The sequence below is a fragment of the Rhinoderma darwinii genome, unplaced genomic scaffold (assembly GCF_050947455.1).
Source record: "Rhinoderma darwinii isolate aRhiDar2 unplaced genomic scaffold, aRhiDar2.hap1 Scaffold_3379, whole genome shotgun sequence".
Taxonomy (NCBI): Eukaryota; Metazoa; Chordata; class Amphibia; order Anura; family Rhinodermatidae; genus Rhinoderma; species Rhinoderma darwinii.
The window spans coordinates 113,069-137,260 of NW_027463423.1; the positions used below are offsets into that span (position 1 = coordinate 113,069).

A 24,192-nucleotide genomic window follows, 5' to 3' on the forward strand; every position below is an offset into this window, starting at 1 on the left:
AGAGGAGGAATCGACATAAAAACGCCTTCCTGGCAACGCCCAAATGCCCTCCTGCCGTGCAAACACTGGCAGCAGCAGCAGCAGCAGTAAGTGCATGCCCACTGCCACCCCTTCTCCTTTCACACCTTGTATCAGCTTTAATCCAGTCCAGTGCTGCCTGCTGAGCAGCACTGACCAACACTGCCTGGGCCCAGGCTTTTATCTCTGAGGCCCCATTATGATGTCACAAAGCTGGCTCTGGCTCCTGAGGTCTCCACTATGACACGTGCAAAGTTCCGTCTGAACTTTATATAAGATGGTGCGGCTCAGTCAGTCACTCAGTGTTGCCTGAGAGGGCAACACTGCAACAGCCGGCCCCCAGGCTGTCTTTTTTTTGCACAGCTAGTTGCCTCCAGGAGGCCACAAGAGGGAGACAAGGGACTGCAAAATGGAAAATAGGCATCCACCAACTTTACAGACAACTTGTTCTCCTTGCTCCTACAACCTCCATCCTTGCACAGTTTGTTATTCTTCCAGGTAACATAGTAACAAATCCAAATTGCTGCTCTCTTTGTAGGCAAGCAAGGGTTTGTTGCAACTGCAATTCTTACTTCTTCTTGAAATGTAGGGACCACAGTACATTCCATCGCATCCATCTAGTGTACACAGGTAGGTCCATTGTGACGGGCGGGCGGGCGGGCGGGCTGGCCGCTTTAATGGCTGTTTGCTGTTCCCCTACTCCACTCCAGTATTTGACTATGGTGCTGCATCAATCAGTGGCTGGCTCAGGTGCAGCTCTTTAACCTACCTAGGAGGGAGGGCGGAGAGAAGACAAGGAAGGTGAATGAGCTGTTCCAATGTGAAATGCCGGAAACACAGAAACACAGACGACACAAAACAAGAGGTGGCAATGTATTAATTAATTGCATTTAATAAATTAGCTCATTATCACACATGACTGTACAAATGCATTGTCCAACAGGTGTTGAAATAATGGGATTAAAAGGGGAGATCCCATCCGAAAGACAAAAACAATGGCAAACACAAAAAGCACTTTTGGAATCTGATTTTAGTAAACACATAAGGAAAGGGTGCACCGGTCCTGGAAATACTGCAATACCAGGTCAATGCGTGGAGTGGACAGAGCAAGCTCTATTTCCATCTCCCTGTTCTAAAAATCCATTTAATATATGGTCCCCAGATAGAGGACGTATCAGATATTAAACTGATAAGAACATATACTACACTTGATCTTAGCAAAAAGGCCGAGAAGCGATAACCCGAACGGGCCGCGCGTTGACCGAGCCTGCCCAATACTGCTGTTCACCCCTTGCAGCGATTCAGCCTACTCCTAGGCAATTCCATGGGGCCCTGCAGGCTCACACACACTCACAGCTACTAAGCGGGAGGTGAATAAAGGCCGGAGAGGAAGCAAGACAGGATTTGCTTCTTTTGCTTGCACCACAATGCAGTGCTGAAAGAGGAGGAATCGACATAAAAACGCCTTCCTGGCAACGCCCAAATGCCCTCCTGCCGTGCAAACACTGGCAGCAGCAGCAGCAGTAAGTGCATGCCCACTGCCACCCCTTCTCCTTTCACACCTTGTATCAGCTTTAATCCAGTCCAGTGCTGCCTGCTGAGCAGCACTGACCAACACTGCCTGGGCCCAGGCTTTTATCTCTGAGGCCCCATTATGATGTCAGAAAGCTGGCTCTGGCTCCTGAGGTCTCCACTATGACACGTGCAAAGTTCCGTCTGAACTTTATATAAGACGGTGCGGCTCAGTCAGTCACTCAGTGTTGCCTGAGAGGGCAACACTGCAACAGCCGGCCCCAGGCTGTGTGTTTTTTTTGCACAGCTAGTTGCCTCCAGGAGGCCACAAGAGGGAGACAAGGGACTGCAAAATGGAAAATAGGCATCCACCAACTTTACAGACAACTTGTTCTCCTTGCTCCTACAACCTCCATCCTTGCACAGTTTGTTATTCTTCCAGGTAACATAGTAACAAATCCAAATTGCTGCTCTCTTTGTAGGCAAGCAAGGGTTTGTTGCAACTGCAATTCTTACTTCTTCTTGAAATGTAGGGACCACAGTACATTCCATCACATCCATCTAGTGTACACAGGTAGGTCCATTGTGACGGGCGGGCGGGCTGGCTGCTTTAATGGCTGTTTGCTGTTCCCCTACTCCACTCCACTATTTGACTATGGTGCTGCATCAATCAGTGGCTGGCTCAGGTGCAGCTCTTTAACCTACCTAGGAGGGAGGGCGGAGAGAAGACAAGGAAGGTGAATGAGCTGTTCCAATGTGAAATGCCGGAAACACAGAAACACAGACGACACAAAACAAGAGGTGGCAATGTATTAATTAATTGCATTTAATAAATTAGCTCATTATCACACATGACTGTACAAATGCATTGTCCAACAGGTGTTGAAATAATGGGATTAAAAGGGGAGATCCCATCCGAAAGACAAAAACAATGGCAAACACAAAAAGCACTTTTGGAATCTGATTTTAGTAAACACATAAGGAAAGGGTGCACCGGTCCTGGAAATACTGCAATACCAGGTCAATGCGTGGAGTGGACAGAGCAAGCTCTATTTCCATCTCCCTGTTCTAAAAATCCATTTAATATATGGTCCCCAGATAGGGGACGTATCAGATATTAAACTGATAAGAACAGATACTACACTTGATCTTAGCCAAAAGGCCGAGAAGCGATAACCCGAACGGACCGCGCGTTGACCGAGCCTGCCCAATACTGCTGTTCACCCCTTGCAGCGATTCAGCCTACTCCTAGGCAATTCCATGGGGCCCTGCAGGCACACACACACTCACAGCTACTAAGCGGGAGGTGAATAAAGGCCGGAGAGGAAGCAAGACAGGATTTGCTTCTTTTGCTTGCACCACAATGCAGTGCTGAAAGAGGAGGAATCGACATAAAAACGCCTTCCTGGCAACGCCCAAATGCCCTCCTGCCGTGCAAACACTGGCAGCAGCAGCAGCAGCAGCAGTAAGTGCATGCCCACTGCCACCCCTTCTCCTTTCACACCTTGTATCAGCTTTAACCCCTTAAGGACGCAGCCTAGTTTGGGCCTTAAGGCTCAGAGCCCATTTTTCAAATCTGACATATTTCACTTTATGTGGTAATAACGTCGGAATGCTTAAACCTATCCATGCGATTCTGAGATTGTTTTCTCGTGACACTTTGGGCTTCATGTTTGTGGTAAAATTTGGTCGATATATTCAGTCTTTATTTGTGAGAAATTGCAAAATTTAGAGAAAATTTACAAAAAATAGCATTTTTCAGAATTTAAATGCATCTGCTTGAAAAACAGACGGTTATACCACCCAAAATAGTTACTAGTTCACATTTCCCATATGTCTACTTTAGATTGGCATCGTTTTTTGAACATTCTTTTATTTTTCTTGGACGTTACAAGGCTTAGAACATAAACAGCAATTTCTCATATTCTTAAGAAAATTTCAAAAGCCTTTTTTTGAAGGTGCCAGTTCAGTTCTGAAGTGGATTTGAGGGGCCTATGTATTAGAAACCCCCATAAAACACCCCATTTTAAAAACTAGACCCCTCAAAGTATTCAAAACAGCATATAGAAAGTTTTTTAACCCTTCAGGCATTTCACAGGAATTAAAGCAAAGTGGAAATTAAATTTGCAAATTTCATTTTTTCAGCTGAATTTCAATTTTATTCAATTTTTTTTTAGTAACAGAGAAGGTTTTACCAGAGAAACACTACTAAATATGTATTGTCCAGATTCTGCAGTTTTTAGAAATGTCCCACATGTGGCCCTACTGCGCTCGTGGACTAAAACACAAGCCCTAGAAGCAAAGAAGCACCTAGTGCATTTTGAGGCCTCTTTTTTATTAGAATATATTTTAGGCAGCATGCCAGGTTTGAAGAGGTGTTGAGGTATCAAAACAATGGAAACCCACCAGAAGTGACCCCATTTTGGAAATTACACCCCTCAAGGAATTCATTTATGGTTTTTGTTATCATTTTGACCGCACAGTTTTTTCACAGCACCTATTTGAATTGGGCTGTGAAATGAAAAAAATGATATTTTTTCCAATAAAATGTCATTTTTGATCAAAATTTCTTATTTTCACAAGGAACAACATACCCCATTTTGTTGCCCAATTTGTCCTTAGTGCGGCAATACCCCATTTGTGGTGATAAACTGCCGTTTGGGCCCATGGGAGGGCTCAGAAGGAAAGGAGCGCTATGTGTTTGTTGGAGTCCAGATTTTGCTGGATTGGTTTTCGGGTGCCATGTCGCATTTGCAGAGCCCCAGAGGTATCAAAGCAATGGAAACCCACCAGAAGTGACCCCATTTTGGAAACTACACCCCTCAAGGAATTCATTTATGGTTTTTGTTATCATTTTGACCGCACAGGTTTTTCACAGCACCTATTTGAATTGGGCTGTGAAATGAAAAAAATTATATTTTTTCCAATAAGATGTCATTTTTGATCAAAATTTCTTATTTTCACAGGGAACAACATACCCCATTTTGTTGCCCAATTTGTCCTTAGTGCGGCAATACCCCATTTGTGGTGATAAACTGCCGTTTGGGCCCATGGGAGGGCTCAGACGGAAAGGAGCGCTATGTGTTTGTTGGAGTCCAGATTTTGCTGGATTGGTTTTCGGGTGCCATGTTGCATTTGCAGAGCCCCAGAGGTATCAAAGCAATGGAAACCCACCAGAAGTGACCCCATTTTGGAAACTACACCCCTCAAGGAATTCATTTATGGTTTTTGTTATCATTTTGACCGCACAGTTTTTTCACAGCACCTATTTGAATTGGGCTGTGAAATGAAAAAAAATGATATTTTTTCCAATAAGATGTCATTTTTGATCAAAATTTCTTATTTTCACAAGGAACAACATACCCCATTTTGTTGCCCAATTTGTCCTTAGTGCGGCAATACCCCATTTGTGGTGATAAACTGCCCTTTGGGCCCATGGGAGGGCTCAGAAGGAAAGGACCACCATTTGGCCTACTGGAGCTTTTCTGGTGCTAAGTCATGTGTGCAGAAGCCCCTGAGGTACCAGTACAGTTGAAACCCCCGAGAAGTGACCCCATTTTAAAAACTACACCCCTTAAGACATTCATCTAGAGGTGTAGTGAGCATTTTGACCCCACAGGTACTGTGTAAAAGATAATGCGCAGCAGATGGTGCAGTGTGAGATTTGCAATTTTATATATGTATATGCCATTTCAGTGTCCAATATAGTGTGCCCAGCATGCGCCACCGGAGATATACACCCCTTAAATTGTAATGTGGGTTCTCCTGGGTACGACAATACCCTACATGTGGCTGTTATCAGCTGCCTGGGCATACGGCAGGGCTCAGAAGGGAAAGATGAGGGGGGTAAGCTGTGCGGAGTGCATCAGGGTAAATTGAAAAATCAAGGGATGTATGATACATTTTAAAACAATCTTTTATACAGAGCCCTGGTTTTTCGGGACACGTGTCACATTGGTATATTGTGTTCTTCCTTATCCCCCTCTTATAGCAGACTCTGCACCTCTTTTGACTCTTTCCCTTTCCACCGGTTTGGGGACCTTCTCCTGGAAAGTGTTGCCCTGGTACGATGCGCCCCCCCTTCCTGGTCCCTAAAGATTAGATCTTGAAATTCCAGGAAAGTTCCCCTCTGGCCTGCACATCGACGTAGCACATACGCATTGTACAAAGCCATCTGTATGATGTGCCCGGCCAGCTTCTTATACTACACCGCATGGCGCTGTAGGGCTTCAGGACTTGATTTGACAAGTCCATCCCTCCCATGTACCTATTGTAGTCCAGGATGCAGTCTGGTTTGGGGGTGGCCTTTCCTTCATATATCCTAAACCTGTAGGTATACCCTGATGCACTCTCGCACAGCTTATACATCTTCACGCCATACCTTGCCCTCTTACCTGGCAGGTACTGGCGGAATTGAACCCTCCCTTTAAAATGTACCAGGGACTCATCAATAGAAAAACACTTCTCGGGGGTGTATGCTTGGGAAAACCGGGCACTGGAACGGTCTAATAGGGGTCTCCGTTTATACAAACGGTCAAAACTGGGGTCATCTCGGAGTGGGCACGGCTCATTATCAGTATAATGTAAGAAGCGAAGTATTGCCTCATTTATTTATTTTTTTAGGTTCCAGTTCGTTTCTGAAGTTGCTTTGAGGGGACCATATATTAGAAACCCCTATCAAACACCCCATTTTAGAAACTAGACCCCTCAAAGTATTCACAACAGCATTTAGAAAGTTTATGAACCCTTTAGGTGTTTCACAGAAATTTAGAGCATAGTAGAGGTGAAATTTACTCTTTTTATACCATTTTTTTTATAACACAAAAGGATTTATCAGAGAAACGCAACTCAATACTTATTGCCCAGATTCTGCAGTTTAGAGAAATATCCCACATGTTGCCCTCGGGCGGTAATGGACTGAAGCACCGGCCTCCGAAGCAAAGGAGCACCTAGCGGATTTTGAGCCCTCTTTTTTATTAGGCACCATGTCCGGTTTGAAGAGGTCTTGTGGTGCCAAAACATTGGAAACCCCCCAAAAGTGACCCCAATTTGGAAACTAGACCCCTTGAGGAATCCATTGTAGTTTTCATGGGGTGCATGCGGCTTTTTGATCAGTTTTTATTCCATTTTTAGGTGGCGTGGTGACTAATAAACAGCAATTCTACTATTGTTTTTGTATACTTTTTTTTTTACAGCGTTCACCGTGCGCTATAAATGATATATTAACTTTATTCTGCGGGGCGATACGATCACGGCGATACCAGATGTTTATAGTTTTTTTTTATGTCTTATGGCGTTTGCACAATAAAATACGTTTTGTAAACAATCATTCACTTTTTGTGTTACCTTATTCTAAGAGCCAGAACGTTTTTATTTTTCAATCAATAAAGCCGTGCGAGGACTTATTTTTTGCGTAACGAACTGTATTTTCCATCAGTACCATTTTTAGGTACATGCGACTTTTTGATCTCTTTTTATTCCATTTTTTGGGAGGTGAAGTGACCAAACAATTGTGATTGTGGTACGGTTTATTAATATTTTTTTTTACGGCGTTCACCGTGCGGGATAAATAACAAAATAATTTTGTAGTTCAGGCCGTTACGGACGCGGCGATACCAATTATGTATAGTTTATTTGTTTGTTTATATATTTTTATTAATAATAAAGGCCTGATAAGGGAAAAAGTGGGACTTTTACTTTTATTACTTTTAAAACTTTTATTTTCTTATTTTTACACATCTTTTTTTAACTTTTTTTTTACTTTATTACTTTGTCCCACTAGGGGACATGAGGGCAGGAGGCCCTGATCGCTATTCTAATACACTGCACTACATGCGTAGTGCAGTGTATTAGAACTGTCAGCTACTCACTGACAGCAAGCATAGTGGGTCCTGACGTTGTCAGGACCCACTAGGCTTCCGTCTATGGCATAGCCGGACGCCATTGTTTGGTGTCCGGTTGCCATAGTCACCATCGCCGGCCGCTATCGCGTAGCAGGCCGGCGATGGCGGATTAACCCCTAAAAAGCCGCGATCTCTATAGAACGCGGCTTTTAAGGGGTTAATCAGCGGGGACACAGCGATCGGTCCCCGCTGTAGGAGCTGTGACAGCTGCTGTACGAGACAGCAGCTGTCACAGCTCCTGTATGTGTCGGGAGGACGGCCGAAACGGCCGTTACTCCCGAGACGTACTATTACGGCATGGAGCGCGAACGATACAGCTGCCATGACGTAATAGTACGTCAAGGAGCGGGAAGGGGTTAATCCAGTCCAGTGCTGCCTGCTGAGCAGCACTGACCAACACTGCCTGGGCCCAGGCTTTTATCTCTGAGGCCCCATTATGATGTCAGAAAGCTGGCTCTGGCTCCTGAGGTCTCCACTATGACACGTGCAAAGTTCCGTCTGAACTTTATATAAGACGGTGCGGCTCAGTCAGTCACTCAGTGTTGCCTGAGAGGGCAACACTGCAACAGCCGGCCCCCAGGCTGTCTTTTTTTTGCACAGCTAGTTGCCTCCAGGAGGCCACAAGAGGGAGACAAGGGACTGCAAAATGGAAAATAGGCATCCACCAACTTTACAGACAACTTGTTCTCCTTGCTCCTACAACCTCCATCCTTGCACAGTTTGTTATTCTTCCAGGTAACATAGTAACAAATCCAAATTGCTGCTCTCTTTGTAGGCAAGCAAGGGTTTGTTGCAACTGCAATTCTTACTTCTTCTTGAAATGTAGGGACCACAGTACATTCCATCACATCCATCTAGTGTACACAGGTAGGTCCATTGTGACGGGCGGGCGGGCGGGCTGGCTGCTTTAATGGCTGTTTGCTGTTCCCCTACTTCACTCCACTATTTGACTATGGTGCTGCATCAATCAGTGGCTGGCTCAGGTGCAGCTCCTTAACCTACCTAGGAGGGAGGGCGGAGAGAAGACAAGGAAGGTGAATGAGCTGTTCCAATGTGAAATGCCGGAAACACAGAAACACAGACGACACAAAACAAGAGGTGGCAATGTATTAATTAATTGCATTTAATAAATTAGCTCATTATCACACATGACTGTACAAATGCATTGTCCAACAGGTGTTGAAATAATGGGATTAAAAGGGGAGATCCCATCCGAAAGACAAAAACAATGGCAAACACAAAAAGCACTTTTGGAATCTGATTTTAGTAAACACATAAGGAAAGGGTGCACCGGTCCTGGAAATACTGCAATACCAGGTCAATGCGTGGAGTGGACAGAGCAAGCTCTATTTCCATCTCCCTGTTCTAAAAATCCATTTAATATATGGTCCCCAGATAGGGGACGTATCAGATATTAAACTGATAAGGACAGATACTACACTTGATCTTAGCCAAAAGGCCGAGAAGCGATAACCCGAACGGGCCGCGCGCTGACCGAGCCTGCCCAATACTGCTGTTCACCCCTTACAGCGATTCAGCCTACTCCTAGGCAATTCCATGGGGCCCTGCAGGCTCACACACACTCACAGCTACGCGAGAGGTGAATAAAGGCCGGAGAGGAAGCAAGACAGGATTTGCTTCTTTTGCTTGCACCACAATGCAGTGCTGAAAGAGGAGGAATCGACATAAAAACGCCTTCCTGGCAACGCCCAAATGCCCTCCTGCCGTGCAAACACTGGCAGCAGCAGCAGCAGCAGCAGCAGTAAGTGCATGCCCACTGCCACCCCTTCTCCTTTCACACCTTGTATCAGCTTTAATCCAGTCCAGTGCTGCCTGCTGAGCAGCACTGACCAACACTGCCTGGGCCCAGGCTTTTATCTCTGAGGCCCCATTATGATGTCAGAAAGCTGGCTCTGGCTCCTGAGGTCTCCACTATGACACGTGCAAAGTTCCGTCTGAACTTTATATAAGACGGTGCGGCTCAGTCAGTCACTCAGTGTTGCCTGAGAGGGCAACACTGCAACAGCCGGCCCCCAGGCTGTCTTTTTTTTGCACAGCTAGTTGCCTCCAGGAGGCCACAAGAGGGAGACAAGGGACTGCAAAATGGAAAATAGGCATCCACCAACTTTACAGACAACTTGTTCTCCTTGCTCCTACAACCTCCATCCTTGCACAGTTTGTTATTCTTCCAGGTAACATAGTAACAAATCCAAATTGCTGCTCTCTTTGTAGGCAAGCAAGGGTTTGTTGCAACTGCAATTCTTACTTCTTCTTGAAATGTAGGGACCACAGTACATTCCATCACATCCATCTAGTGTACACAGGTAGGTCCATTGTGACGGGCGGGCGGGCGGGCTGGCTGCTTTAATGGCTGTTTCCTGTTCCCCTACTCCACTCCACTATTTGACTATGGTGCTGCATCAATCAGTGGCTGGCTCAGGTGCAGCTCTTTAACCTACCTAGGAGGGAGGGCGGAGAGAAGACAAGGAAGGTGAATGAGCTGTTCCAATGTGAAATGCCGGAAACACAGAAACACAGACGACACAAAACAAGAGGTGGCAATGTATTAATTAATTGCATTTAATAAATTAGCTCATTATCACACATGACTGTACAAATGCATTGTCCAACAGGTGTTGAAATAATGGGATTAAAAGGGGAGATCCCATCCGAAAGACAAAAAGAATGGCAAACACAAAAAGCACTTTTGGAATCTGATTTTAGTAAACACATAAGGAAAGGGTGCACCGGTCCTGGAAATACTGCAATACCAGGTCAATGCGTGGAGTGGACAGAGCAAGCTCTATTTCCATCTCCCTGTTCTAAAAATCCATTTAATATATGGTCCCCAGATAGGGGACGTATCAGATATTAAACTGATAAGAACAGATACTACACTTGATCTTAGCCAAAAGGCCGAGAAGCGATAACCCGAACGGGCCGCGCGTTGACCGAGCCTGCCCAATACTGCTGTTCACCCCTTGCAGCGATTCAGCCTACTCCTAGGCAATTCCATGGGGCCCTGCAGGCTCACACACACTCACAGCTACTAAGCGGGAGGTGAATAAAGGCCGGAGAGGAAGCAAGACAGGATTTGCTTCTTTTGCTTGCACCACAATGCAGTGCTGAAAGAGGAGGAATCGACATAAAAACGCCTTCCTGGCAACGCCCAAATGCCCTCCTGCCGTGCAAACACTGGCAGCAGCAGCAGCAGCAGTAAGTGCATGCCCACTGCCACCCCTTCTCCTTTCACACCTTGTATCAGCTTTAATCCAGTCCAGTGCTGCCTGCTGAGCAGCACTGACCAACACTGCCTGGGCCCAGGCTTTTATCTCTGAGGCCCCATTATGATGTCAGAAAGCTGGCTCTGGCTCCTGAGGTCTCCACTATGACACGTGCAAAGTTCCGTCTGAACTTTATATAAGACGGTGCGGCTCAGTCAGTCACTCAGTGTTGCCTGAGAGGGCAACACTGCAACAGCCGGCCCCCAGGCTGTCTTTTTTTTGCACAGCTAGTTGCCTCCAGGAGGCCACAAGAGGGAGACAAGGGACTGCAAAATGGAAAATAGGCATCCACCAACTTTACAGACAACTTGTTCTCCTTGCTCCTACAACCTCCATCCTTGCACAGTTTGTTATTCTTCCACGTAACATAGTAACAAATCCAAATTGCTGCTCTCTTTGTAGGCAAGCAAGGGTTTGTTGCAACTGCAATTCTTACTTCTTCTTGAAATGTAGGGACCACAGTACATTCCATCACATCCATCTAGTGTACACAGGTAGGTCCATTGTGACGGGCGGGCGGGCGGGCGGGCTGGCTGCTTTAATGGCTGTTTGCTGTTCCCCTACTCCACTCCACTATTTGACTATGGTGCTGCATCAATCAGTGGCTGGCTCAGGTGCAGCTCTTTAACCTACCTAGGAGGGAGGGCGGAGAGAAGACAAGGAAGGTGAATGAGCTGTTCCAATGTGAAATGCCGGAAACACAGAAACACAGACGACACAAAACAAGAGGTGGCAATGTATTAATTAATAGCATTTAATAAATTAGCTCATTATCACACATGACTGTACAAATGCATTGTCCAACAGGTGTTGAAATAATGGGATTAAAAGGGGAGATCCCATCCGAAAGACAAAAACAATGGCAAACACAAAAAGCACTTTTGGAATCTGATTTTAGTAAACACATAAGGAAAGGGTGCACCGGTCCTGGAAATACTGCAATACCAGGTCAATGCGTGGAGTGGACAGAGCAAGCTCTATTTCCTAAGAACAGATACTACACTTGATCTTAGCCAAAAGGCCGAGAAGCGATAACCCGAACGTGTCGCGCGTTTTGCTTCTTTTGCTTGCACCACAATGCAGTGCTGAAAGAGGAGGAATCGACATAAAAACGCCTTCCTGGCAACGCCCAAATGCCCTCCTGCCGTGCAAACACTGGCAGCAGCAGCAGCAGCAGTAAGTGCATGCCCACTGCCACCCCTTCTCCTTTCACACCTTGTATCAGCTTTAATCCAGTCCAGTGCTGCCTGCTGAGCAGCACTGACCAACACTGCCTGGGCCCAGGCTTTTATCTCTGAGGCCCCATTATGATGTCAGAAAGCTGGCTCTGGCTCCTGAGGTCTCCACTATGACACGTGCAAAGTTCCGTCTGAACTTTATATAAGACGGTGCGGCTCAGTCAGTCACTCAGTGTTGCCTGAGAGGGCAACACTGCAACAGCCGGCCCCCAGGCTGTCTTTTTTTTGCACAGCTAGTTGCCTCCAGGAGGCCACAAGAGGGAGACAAGGGACTGCAAAATGGAAAATAGGCATCCACCAACTTTACAGACAACTTGTTCTCCTTGCTCCTACAACCTCCATCCTTGCACAGTTTGTTATTCTTCCAGGTAACATAGTAACAAATCCAAATTGCTGCTCTCTTTGTAGGCAAGCAAGGGTTTGTTGCAACTGCAATTCTTACTTCTTCTTGAAATGTAGGGACCACAGTACATTCCATCACATCCATCTAGTGTACACAGGTAGGTCCATTGTGACGGGCGGGCGGGCGGGCTGGCTGCTTTAATGGCTGTTTGCTGTTCCCCTACTTCACTCCACTATTTGACTATGGTGCTGCATCAATCAGTGGCTGGCTCAGGTGCAGCTCCTTAACCTACCTAGGAGGGAGGGCGGAGAGAAGACAAGGAAGGTGAATGAGCTGTTCCAATGTGAAATGCCGGAAACACAGAAACACAGACGACACAAAACAAGAGGTGGCAATGTATTAATTAATTGCATTTAATAAATTAGCTCATTATCACACATGACTGTACAAATGCATTGTCCAACAGGTGTTGAAATAATGGGATTAAAAGGGGAGATCCCATCCGAAAGACAAAAACAATGGCAAACACAAAAAGCACTTTTGGAATCTGATTTTAGTAAACACATAAGGAAAGGGTGCATCGGTCCTGGAAATACTGCAATACCAGGTCAATGCGTGGAGTGGACAGAGCAAGCTCTATTTCCATCTCCCTGTTCTAAAAATCCATTTAATATATGGTCCCCAGATAGGGGACGTATCAGATATTAAACTGATAAGAACAGATACTACACTTGATCTTAGCCAAAAGGCCGAGAAGCGATAACCCGAACGTGTCGCGCGTTTTGCTTCTTTTGCTTGCACCACAATGCAGTGCTGAAAGAGGAGGAATCGACATAAAAACGCCTTCCTGGCAACGCCCAAATGCCCTCCTGCCGTGCAAACACTGGCAGCAGCAGCAGCAGCAGCAGCAGTAAGTGCATGCCCACTGCCACCCCTTCTCCTTTCACACCTTGTATCAGCTTTAATCCAGTCCAGTGCTGCCTGCTGAGCAGCACTGACCAACACTGCCTGGGCCCAGGCTTTTATCTCTGAGGCCCCATTATGATGTCAGAAAGCTGGCTCTGGCTCCTGAGGTCTCCACTATGACACGTGCAAAGTTCCGTCTGAACTTTATATAAGACGGTGCGGCTCAGTCAGTCACTCAGTGTTGCCTGAGAGGGCAACACTGCAACAGCCGGCCCCCAGGCTGTCTTTTTTTTGCACAGCTAGTTGCCTCCAGGAGGCCACAAGAGGGAGACAAGGGACTGCAAAATGGAAAATAGGCATCCACCAACTTTACAGACAACTTGTTCTCCTTGCTCCTACAACCTCCATCCTTGCACAGTTTGTTATTCTTCCAGGTAACATAGTAACAAATCCAAATTGCTGCTCTCTTTGTAGGCAAGCAAGGGTTTGTTGCAACTGCAATTCTTACTTCTTCTTGAAATGTAGGGACCACAGTACATTCCATCACATCCATCTAGTGTACACAGGTAGGTCCATTGTGACGGGCGGGCAAGCGGGCGGGCTGGCTGCTTTAATGGCTGTTTGCTGTTCCCCTACTCCACTCCACTATTTGACTATGGTGCTGCATCAATCAGTGGCTGGCTCAGGTGCAGCTCTTTAACCTACCTAGGAGGGAGGGCGCAGAGAAGACAAGGAAGGTGAATGAGCTGTTCCAATGTGAAATGCCGGAAACACAGAAACACAGACGACACAAAACAAGAGGTGGCAATGTATTAATTAATTGCATTTAATAAATTAGCTCATTATCACACATGACTGTACAAATGCATTGTCCAACAGGTGTTGAAATAATGGGATTAAAAGGGGAGATCCCATCCGAAAGACAAAAACAATGGCAAACACAAAAAGCACTTTTGGAATCTGATTTTAGTAAACACATAAGGAAAGGGTGCACCGGTCCTGGAAATACTGCAATACCAGGTCAATGCGTGGAGTGGACAGAGCAAGCTCTATTTCCATCTCCCTGTTCTAAAAATCCATTTAATATATGGTCCCCAGATAGGGGACGTATCAGATATTAAACTGATAAGAACAGATACTACACTTGATCTTAGCCAAAAGGCTGAGAAGCGATAACCCGAACGTGCCGCGCGTTGACCGAGCCTGCCCAATACTGCTGTTCACCCCTTGCAGCGATTCAGCCTACTCCTAGGCAATTCCATGGGGCCCTGCAGGCTCACACACACTCACAGCTACGCGGGAGGTGAATAAAGGCCGGAGAGGAAGCAACGCCCAAATGCCCTCCTGCCGTGCAAACACTGGCAGCAGCAGCAGCAGCAGCAGCAGTAAGTGCATGCCCACTGCCACCCCTTCTCCTTTCACACCTTGTATCAGCTTTAATCCAGTCCAGTGCTGCCTGCTGAGCAGCACTGACCAACACTGCCTGGGCCCAGGCTTTTATCTCTGAGGCCCCATTATGATGTCAGAAAGCTGGCTCTGGCTCCTGAGGTCTCCACTATGACACGTGCAAAGTTCCGTCTGAACTTTATATAAGACGGTGCGGCTCAGTCAGTCACTCAGTGTTGCCTGAGAGGGCAACACTGCAACAGCCGGCCCCCAGGCTGTCTTTTTTTTGCACAGCTAGTTGCCTCCAGGAGGCCACAAGAAAATAAAGAAGCAAAAGGCACGGCGCCACATAGTGCAGGTCAATCAGACTAAAAATAAATGTAAAACGTAGTTAATGTGCTCACCACGTAGTAGTTGGTAAAGGCAATAAATAACTCCACTGTGCTGCTGCCAGGATCCAAAACCGGTGAAAACGAATGGTCACCGCTAATTGAAGCATATGAAGGAAAAAAAAGGAGGATCCTATAGGGCGCTGCTGCGTGGTTGTGGTGGAAAGTCAATGAAAGATAGAAGATATATAATAATAATAATTATTTATTGAACAATAGGTGGCTACGCGTTTCAACACTGAACTAGTGTCTTCCTCAGGCCCCATTATGATGTCAGAAAGCTGGCTCTGGCTCCTGAGGTCTCCACTATGACACGTGCAAAGTTCCGTCTGAACTTTATATAAGACGGTGCGGCTCAGTCAGTCACTCAGTGTTGCCTGAGAGGGCAACACTGCAACAGCCGGCCCCCAGGCTGTCTTTTTTTTGCACAGCTAGTTGCCTCCAGGAGGCCACAAGAGGGAGACAAGGGACTGCAAAATGGAAAATAGGCATCCACCAACTTTACAGACAACTTGTTCTCCTTGCTCCTACAACCTCCATCCTTGCACAGTTTGTTATTCTTCCAGGTAACATAGTAACAAATCCAAATTGCTGCTCTCTTTGTAGGCAAGCAAGGGTTTGTTGCAACTGCAATTCTTACTTCTTCTTGAAATGTAGGGACCACAGTACATTCCATCACATCCATCTAGTGTACACAGGTAGGTCCATTGTGACGGGCGGGCGGGCGGGCGGGCTGGCTGCTTTAATGGCTGTTTGCTGTTCCCCTACTCCACTCCACTATTTGACTATGGTGCTGCATCAATCAGTGGCTGGCTCAGGTGCAGCTCTTTAACCTACCTAGGAGGGAGGGCGGAGAGAAGACAAGGAAGGTGAATGAGCTGTTCCAATGTGAAATGCCGGAAACACAGAAACACAGACGACACAAAACAAGAGGTGGCAATGTATTAATTAATTGCATTTAATAAATTAGCTCATTATCACACATGACTGTACAAATGCATTGTCCAACAGGTGTTGAAATAATGGGATTAAAAGGGGAGATCCCATCCAAAAGACAAAAACAATGGCAAACACAAAAAGCACTTTTGGAATCTGATTTTAGTAAACACATAAGGAAAGGGTGCACCGGTCCTGGAAATACTGCAATACCAGGTCAATGCATGGAGTGGACAGAGCAAGCTCTATTTCCATCTCCCTGTTCTAAAAATCCATTTAATATATGGTCCCCAGATAGGGGACGTATCAGATATTAAACTGATAAGAACAGATACTACACTTGATCTTAGCCAAAAGGCCGAGAAGCGATAACCCGAACGTGCCGCGCGTTTTGCTTCTTTTGCTTGCACCACAATGCAGTGCTGAAAGAGGAGGAATCGACATAAAAACGCCTTCCTGGCAACGCCCAAATGCCCTCCTGCCGTGCAAACACTGGCAGCAGCAGCAGCAGCAGTAAGTGCATGCCCACTGCCACCCCTTCTCCTTTCACACCTTGTATCAGCTTTAATCCAGTCCAGTGCTGCCTGCTGAGCAGCACTGACCAACACTGCCTGGGCCCAGGCTTTTATCTCTGAGGCCCCATTATGATGTCAGAAAGCTGGCTCTGGCTCCTGAGGTCTCCACTATGACACGTGCAAAGTTCCGTCTGAACTTTATATAAGACGGTGCGGCTCAGTCAGTCACTCAGTGTTGCCTGAGAGGGCAACACTGCAACAGCCGGCCCCCAGGCTGTCTTTTTTTTGCACAGCTAGTTGCCTCCAGGAGGCCACAAGAGGGAGACAAGGGACTGCAAAATGGAAAATAGGCATCCACCAACTTTACAGACAACTTGTTCTCCTTGCTCCTACAACCTCCATCCTTGCACAGTTTGTTATTCTTCCAGGTAACATAGTAACAAATCCAAATTGCTGCTCTCTTTGTAGGCAAGCAAGGGTTTGTTGCAACTGCAATTCTTACTTCTTCTTGAAATGTAGGGACCACAGTACATTCCATCACATCCATCTAGTGTACACAGGTAGGTCCATTGTGACGGGCGGGCGGGCTGGCTGCTTTAATGGCTGTTTGCTGTTCCCCTACTCCACTCCACTATTTGACTATGGTGCTGCATCAATCAGTGGCTGGCTCAGGTGCAGCTCTTTAACCTACCTAGGAGGGAGGGCGGAGAGAAGACAAGGAAGGTGAATGAGCTGTTCCAATGTGAAATGCCGGAAACACAGAAACACAGACGACACAAAACAAGAGGTGGCAATGTATTAATTAATTGCATTTAATAAATTAGCTCATTATCACACATGACTGTACAAATGCATTGTCCAACAGGTGTTGAAATAATGGGATTAAAAGGGGAGATCCCATCCGAAAGACAAAAACAATGGCAAACACAAAAAGCACTTTTGGAATCTGATTTTAGTAAACACATAAGGAAAGGGTGCACCGGTCCTGGAAATACTGCAATACCAGGTCAATGCGTGGAGTGGACAGAGCAAGCTCTATTTCCATCTCCCTGTTCTAAAAATCCATTTAATATATGGTCCCCAGATAGGGGACGTATCAGATATTAAACTGATAAGAACAGATACTACACTTGATCTTAGCCAAAAGGCCGAGAAGCGATAACCCGAACGTGCCGCGCGTTTTGCTTCTTTTGCTTGCACCACAATGCAGTGCTGAAAGAGGAGGAATCGACATAAAAACGCCTTCCTGGCAACGCCCAAATGCCCTCCTGCCGTGCAAACACTGGCAGCAGCAGCAGCAGCAGTAAGTGCATGCCCACTGCCACCCCTTCTCCTTTCACACCTTGTATCAGCTTTAATCCAGTCCAGTGCTGCCTGCTGAGCAGCACTGACCAACACTGCCTGGGCCCAGGCTTTTATCTCTGAGGCCCCATTATGATGTCAGAAAGCTGGCTCTGGCTCCTGAGGTCTCCACTATGACACGTGCAAAGTTCCGTCTGAACTTTATATAAGACGGTGCGGCTCAGTCAGTCACTCAGTGTTGCCTGAGAGGGCAACACTGCAACAGCCGGCCCCCAGGCTGTCTTTTTTTTGCACAGCTAGTTGCCTCCAGGAGGCCACAAGAGGGAGACAAGGGACTGCAAAATGGAAAATAGGCATCCACCAACTTTACAGACAACTTGTTCTCCTTGCTCCTACAACCTCCATCCTTGCACAGTTTGTTATTCTTCCAGGTAACATAGTAACAAATCCAAATTGCTGCTCTCTTTGTAGGCAAGCAAGGGTTTGTTGCAACTGCAATTCTTACTTCTTCTTGAAATGTAGGGACCACAGTACATTCCATCACATCCATCTAGTGTACACAGGTAGGTCCATTGTGACGGGCGGGCGGGCGGGCGGGCTGGCTGCTTTAATGGCTGTTTGCTGTTCCCCTACTCCACTCCACTATTTGACTATGGTGCTGCATCAATCAGTGGCTGGCTCAGGTGCAGCTCTTTAACCTACCTAGGAGGGAGGGCGGAGAGAAGACAAGGAAGGTGAATGAGCTGTTCCAATGTGAAATGCCGGAAACACAGAAACACAGACGACACAAAACAAGAGGTGGCAATGTATTAATTAATTGCATTTAATAAATTAGCTCATTATCACACATGACTGTACAAATGCATTGTCCAACAGGTGTTGAAATAATGGGATTAAAAGGGGAGATCCCATCCGAAAGACAAAAACAATGGCAAACACAAAAAGCACTTTTGGAATCTGATTTTAGTAAACACATAAGGAAAGGGTGCACCGGTCCTGGAAATACTGCAATACCAGGTCAATGCGTGGAGTGGACAGAGCAAGCTCTATTTCCATCTCCCTGTTCTAAAAATCCATTTAATATATGGTCCCCAGATAGGGGACGTATCAGATATTAAACTGATAAGAACAGATACTACACTTGATCTTAGCCAAAAGGCCGAGAAGCGATAACCCGAACGTGCCGCGCGTTTTGCTTCTTTTGCTTGCACCACAATGCAGTTCTGAAAGAGGAGGAATCGACATAAAAACGCATTCCTGGCAACGCCCAAATGCCCTCCTGCCGTGCAAACACTGGCAGCAGCAGCAGCAGCAGCAGCAGCAGCAGCAGCAGTAAGTGCATGCCCACTGCCACCCCTTCTCCTTTCACACCTTGTATCAGCTTTAATCCAGTCCAGTGCTGCCTGCTGAGCAGCACTGACCAACACTGCCTGGGCCCAGGCTTTTATCTCTGAGGCCCCATTATGATGTCAGAAAGCTGGCTCTGGCTCCTGAGGTCTCCACTATGACACGTGCAAAGTTCCGTCTGAACTTTATATAAGACGGTGCGGCTCAGTCAGTCACTCAGTGTTGCCTGAGAGGGCAACACTGCAACAGCCGGCCCCCAGGCTGTCTTTTTTTTGCACAGCTAGTTGCCTCCAGGAGGCCACAAGAGGGAGACAAGGGACTGCAAAATGGAAAATAGGCATCCACCAACTTTACAGACAACTTGTTCTCCTTGCTGCTACAACCTCCATCCTTGCACAGTTTGTTATTCTTCCAGGTAACATAGTAACAAATCCAAATTGCTGCTCTCTTTGTAGGCAAGCAAGGGTTTGTTGCAACTGCAATTCTTACTTCTTCTTGAAATGTAGGGACCACAGTACATTCCATCACATCCATCTAGTGTACACAGGTAGGTCCATTGTGACGGGCGGGCGGGCGGGCTGGCTGCTTTAATGGCTGTTTGCTGTTCCCCTACTCCACTCCACTATTTGACTATGGTGCTGCATCAATCAGTGGCTGGCTCAGGTGCAGCTCTTTAACCTACCTAGGAGGGAGGGCGGAGAGAAGACAAGGAAGGTGAATGAGCTGTTCCAATGTGAAATGCCGGAAACACAGAAACACAGATGACACAAAACAAGAGGTGGCAATGTATTAATTAATTGCATTTAATAAATTAGCTCATTATCACACATGACTGTACAAATGCATTGTCCAACAGGTGTTGAAATAATGGGATTAAAAGGGGAGATCCCATCCGAAAGACAAAAACAATGGCAAACACAAAAAGCACTTTTGGAATCTGATTTTAGTAAACACATAAGGAAAGGGTGCACCGGTCCTGGAAATACTGCAATACCAGGTCAATGCGTGGAGTGGACAGAGCAAGCTCTATTTCCATCTCCCTGTTCTAAAAATCCATTTAATATATGGTCCCCAGATAGGGGACGTATCAGATATTAAACTGATAAGAACAGATACTACACTTGATCTTAGCCAAAAGGCCGAGAAGCGATAACCCGAACGGGCCGCGCGTTGACCGAGCCTGCCCAATACTGCTGTTCACCCCTTGCAGCGATTCAGCCTACTCCTAGGCAATTCCATGGGGCCCTGCAGGCTCACACACACTCACAGCTACTAAGCGGGAGGTGAATAAAGGCCGGAGAGGAAGCAAGACAGGATTTGCTTCTTTTGCTTGCACCACAATGCAGTGCTGAAAGAGGAGGAATCGACATAAAAACGCCTTCCTGGCAACGCCCAAATGCCCTCCTGCCGTGCAAACACTGGCAGCAGCAGCAGAAGCAGCAGCAGTAAGTGCATGCCCACTGCCACCCCTTCTCCTTTCACACCTTGTATCAGCTTTAATCCAGTCCAGTGCTGCCTGCTGAGCAGCACTGACCAACACTGCCTGGGCCCAGGCTTTTATCTCTGAGGCCCCATTATAATGTCACAAAGCTGGCTCTGGCTCCTGAGGTCTCCACTATGACACGTGCAAAGTTCCGTCTGAACTTTATATAAGACGGTGCGGCTCAGTCAGTCACTCAGTGTTGCCTGAGAGGGCAACACTGCAACAGCCGGCCCCCAGGCTGTCTTTTTTTTGCACAGCTAGTTGCCTCCAGGAGGCCACAAGAGGGAGACAAGGGACTGCAAAATGGAAAATAGGCATCCACCAACTTTACAGACAACTTGTTCTCCTTGCTCCTACAACCTCCATCCTTGCACAGTTTGTTATTCTTCCAGGTAACATAGTAACAAATCCAAATTGCTGCTCTCTTTGTAGGCAAGCAAGGGTTTGTTGCAACTGCAATTCTTACTTCTTCTTGAAATGTAGGGACCACAGTACATTCCATCACATCCATCTAGTGTACACAGGTAGGTCCATTGTGACGGGCGGGCGGGCGGGCTGGCTGCTTTAATGGCTGTTTGCTGTTCCCCTACTCCACTCCACTATTTGACTATGGTGCTGCATCAATCAGTGGCTGGCTCAGGTGCAGCTCTTTAACCTACCTAGGAGGGAGGGCGGAGAGAAGACAAGGAAGGTGAATGAGCTGTTCCAATGTGAAATGCCGGAAACACAGAAACACAGACGACACAAAACAAGAGGTGGCAATGTATTAATTAATTGCATTTAATAAATTAGCTCATTATCACACATGACTGTACAAATGCATTGTCCAACAGGTGTTGAAATAATGGGATTAAAAGGGGAGATCCCATCCGAAAGACAAAAACAATGGCAAACACAAAAAGCACTTTTGGAATCTGATTTTAGTAAACACATAAGGAAAGGGTGCACCGGTCCTGGAAATACTGCAATACCAGGTCAATGCGTGGAGTGGACAGAGCAAGCTCTATTTCCATCTCCCTGTTCTAAAAATCCATTTAATATATGGTCCCCAGATAGGGGACGTATCAGATATTAAACTGATAAGAACAGATACTACACTTGATCTTAGCCAAAAGGCCGAGAAGCGATAACCCGAACGGGCCGCGCGTTGACCGAGCCTGCCCAATACTGCTGTTCACCCCTTGCAGCGATTCAGCCTACTCCTAGGCAATTCCATGGGGCCCTGCAGGCTCACACACACTCACAGCTACTAAGCGGGAGGTGAATAAAGGCCGGAGAGGAAGCAAGACAGGATTTGCTTCTTTTGCTTGCACCACAATGCAGTGCTGAAAGAGGAGGAATCGACATAAAAACGCCTTCCTGGCAACGCCCAAATGCCCTCCTGCCGTGCAAACACTGGCAGCAGCAGCAGCAGCAGTAGCAGCAGCAGTAAGTGCATGCCCACTGCCACCCCTTCTCCTTTCACACCTTGTATCAGCTTTAATCCAGTCCAGTGCTGCCTGCTGAGCAGCACTGACCAACACTGCCTGGGCCCAGGCTTTTATCTCTGAGGCCCCATTATGATGTCAGAAAGCTGGCTCTGGCTCCTGAGGTCTCCACTATGACACGTGCAAAGTTCCGTCTGAACTTTATATAAGACGGTGCGGCTCAGTCAGTCACTCAGTGTTGCCTGAGAGGGCAACACTGCAACAGCCGGCCCCCAGGCTGTCTTTTTTTTGCACAGCTAGTTGCCTCCAGGAGGCCACAAGAGGGAGACAAGGGACTGCAAAATGGAAAATAGGCATCCACCAACTTTACAGACAACTTGTTCTCCTTGCTCCTACAACCTCCATCCTTGCACAGTTTGTTATTCTTCCAGGTAACATAGTAACAAATCCAAATTGCTGCTCTCTTTGTAGGCAAGCAAGGGTTTGTTGCAACTGCAATTCTTACTTCTTCTTGAAATGTAGGGACCACAGTACATTCCATCACATCCATCTAGTGTACACAGGTAGGTCCATTGTGACGGGCAGGCGGGCGGGCTGGCTGCTTTAATGGCTGTTTGCTGTTCCCCTACTCCACTCCACTATTTGACTATGGTGCTGCATCAATCAGTGGCTGGCTCAGGTGCAGCTCTTTAACCTACCTAGGAGGGAGGGCGGAGAGAAGACAAGGAAGGTGAATGAGCTGTTCCAATGTGAAATGCCGGAAACACAGAAACACAGACGACACAAAACAAGAGGTGGCAATGTATTAATTAATTGCATTTAATAAATTAGCTCATTATCACACATGACTGTACAAATGCATTGTCCAACAGGTGTTGAAATAATGGGATTAAAAGGGGAGATCCCATCCGAAAGACAAAAACAATGGCAAACACAAAAAGCACTTTTGGAATCTGATTTTAGTAAACACATAAGGAAAGGGTGCACCGGTCCTGGAAATACTGCAATACCAGGTCAATGCGTGGAGTGGACAGAGCAAGCTCTATTTCCATCTCCCTGTTCTAAAAATCCATTTAATATATGGTCCCCAGATAGGGGACGTATCAGATATTAAACTGATAAGAACAGATACTACACTTGATCTTAGCCAAAAGGCCAAGAAGCGATAACCCGAACGGGCCGCGCGTTGACCGAGCCTGCCCAATACTGCAGTTCACCCCTTGCAGCGATTCAGCCTACTCCTAGGCAATTCCATGGGGCCCTGCAGGCTCACACACACTCACAGCTACTAAGCGGGAGGTGAATAAAGGCCGGAGAGGAAGCAAGACAGGATTTGCTTCTTTTGCTTGCACCACAATGCAGTGCTGAAAGAGGAGGAATCGACATAAAAACGCCTTCCTGGCAACGCCCAAATGCCCTCCTGCCGTGCAAACACTGGCAGTAGCAGCAGCAGCAGCAGCAGTAAGTGCATGCCCACTGCCACCCCTTCTCCTTTCACACCTTGTATCAGCTTTAATCCAGTCCAGTGCTGCCTGCTGAGCAGCACTGACCAACACTGCCTGGGCCCAGGCTTTTATCTCTGAGGCCCCATTATGATGTCAGAAAGCTGGCTCTGGCTCCTGAGGTCTCCACTATGACACGTGCAAAGTTCCGTCTGAACTTTATATAAGACGGTGCGGCTCAGTCAGTCACTCAGTGTTGCCTGAGAGGGCAACACTGCAACAGCCGGTCCCCAGGCTGTCTTTTTTTTGCACAGCTAGTTGCCTCCAGGAGGCCACAAGAGGGAGACAAGGGACTGCAAAATGGAAAATAGGCATCCACCAACTTTACAGACAACTTGTTCTCCTTGCTCCTACAACCTCCATCCTTGCACAGTTTGTTATTCTTCCAGGTAACATAGTAACAAATCCAAATTGATGCTCTCTTTGTAGGCAAGCAAGGGTTTGTTGCAACTGCAATTCTTACTTCTTCTTGAAATGTAGGGACCACAGTAAATTCCATCACATCCATCTAGTGTACACAGGTAGGTCCATTGTGACGGGCGGGCGGGCGGGCTGGCTGCTTTAATGGCTGCTTGCTGTTCCCCTACTCCACTCCACTATTTGACTATGGTGCTGCATCAATCAGTGGCTGGCTCAGGTGCAGCTCTTTAACCTACCTAGGAGGGAGGGCGGAGAGAAGACCAGGAAGGTGAATGAGCTGT

The 24,192-nt window shown here is 46.8% G+C and overlaps 12 non-coding genes and 1 pseudogene across 12 annotated transcripts; all 13 read right to left on the minus strand.

The window, feature by feature from the left end:
• Positions 1-1,065: 1,065 nt before the first annotated feature.
• On the minus strand, positions 1,066-1,256 carry LOC142704798 (U2 spliceosomal RNA). Its single transcript, XR_012868201.1, has one exon. It is a non-coding gene; the product is annotated as a U2 spliceosomal RNA (small nuclear RNA).
• A 1,257-nt stretch (positions 1,257-2,513) lies between these two features.
• Positions 2,514-2,704, minus strand: LOC142704831 (U2 spliceosomal RNA). Its single transcript, XR_012868225.1, has one exon. It is a non-coding gene; the product is annotated as a U2 spliceosomal RNA (small nuclear RNA).
• A 6,009-nt stretch (positions 2,705-8,713) lies between these two features.
• Positions 8,714-8,904, minus strand: LOC142704787 (U2 spliceosomal RNA). Its single transcript, XR_012868191.1, has one exon. It is a non-coding gene; the product is annotated as a U2 spliceosomal RNA (small nuclear RNA).
• A 1,266-nt stretch (positions 8,905-10,170) lies between these two features.
• Positions 10,171-10,361, minus strand: LOC142704832 (U2 spliceosomal RNA). Its single transcript, XR_012868226.1, has one exon. It is a non-coding gene; the product is annotated as a U2 spliceosomal RNA (small nuclear RNA).
• A 1,267-nt stretch (positions 10,362-11,628) lies between these two features.
• On the minus strand, positions 11,629-11,750 carry LOC142704806 (U2 spliceosomal RNA; annotated as a pseudogene).
• Positions 11,751-12,868: 1,118 nt separating this feature from the next.
• On the minus strand, positions 12,869-13,059 carry LOC142704852 (U2 spliceosomal RNA). Its single transcript, XR_012868243.1, has one exon. It is a non-coding gene; the product is annotated as a U2 spliceosomal RNA (small nuclear RNA).
• Positions 13,060-14,187: 1,128 nt separating this feature from the next.
• On the minus strand, positions 14,188-14,378 carry LOC142704772 (U2 spliceosomal RNA). The gene has a single exon (XR_012868177.1). It is a non-coding gene; the product is annotated as a U2 spliceosomal RNA (small nuclear RNA).
• Positions 14,379-16,094: 1,716 nt separating this feature from the next.
• Positions 16,095-16,285, minus strand: LOC142704853 (U2 spliceosomal RNA). Its single transcript, XR_012868244.1, has one exon. It is a non-coding gene; the product is annotated as a U2 spliceosomal RNA (small nuclear RNA).
• A 1,114-nt stretch (positions 16,286-17,399) lies between these two features.
• On the minus strand, positions 17,400-17,590 carry LOC142704833 (U2 spliceosomal RNA). The gene has a single exon (XR_012868227.1). It is a non-coding gene; the product is annotated as a U2 spliceosomal RNA (small nuclear RNA).
• A 1,122-nt stretch (positions 17,591-18,712) lies between these two features.
• LOC142704834 (U2 spliceosomal RNA) lies at positions 18,713-18,903 on the minus strand. Its single transcript, XR_012868228.1, has one exon. It is a non-coding gene; the product is annotated as a U2 spliceosomal RNA (small nuclear RNA).
• A 1,136-nt stretch (positions 18,904-20,039) lies between these two features.
• Positions 20,040-20,230, minus strand: LOC142704837 (U2 spliceosomal RNA). Its single transcript, XR_012868229.1, has one exon. It is a non-coding gene; the product is annotated as a U2 spliceosomal RNA (small nuclear RNA).
• A 1,269-nt stretch (positions 20,231-21,499) lies between these two features.
• LOC142704838 (U2 spliceosomal RNA) lies at positions 21,500-21,690 on the minus strand. Its single transcript, XR_012868230.1, has one exon. It is a non-coding gene; the product is annotated as a U2 spliceosomal RNA (small nuclear RNA).
• Positions 21,691-22,965: 1,275 nt separating this feature from the next.
• Positions 22,966-23,156, minus strand: LOC142704843 (U2 spliceosomal RNA). Its single transcript, XR_012868235.1, has one exon. It is a non-coding gene; the product is annotated as a U2 spliceosomal RNA (small nuclear RNA).
• Positions 23,157-24,192: the final 1,036 nt, after the last annotated feature.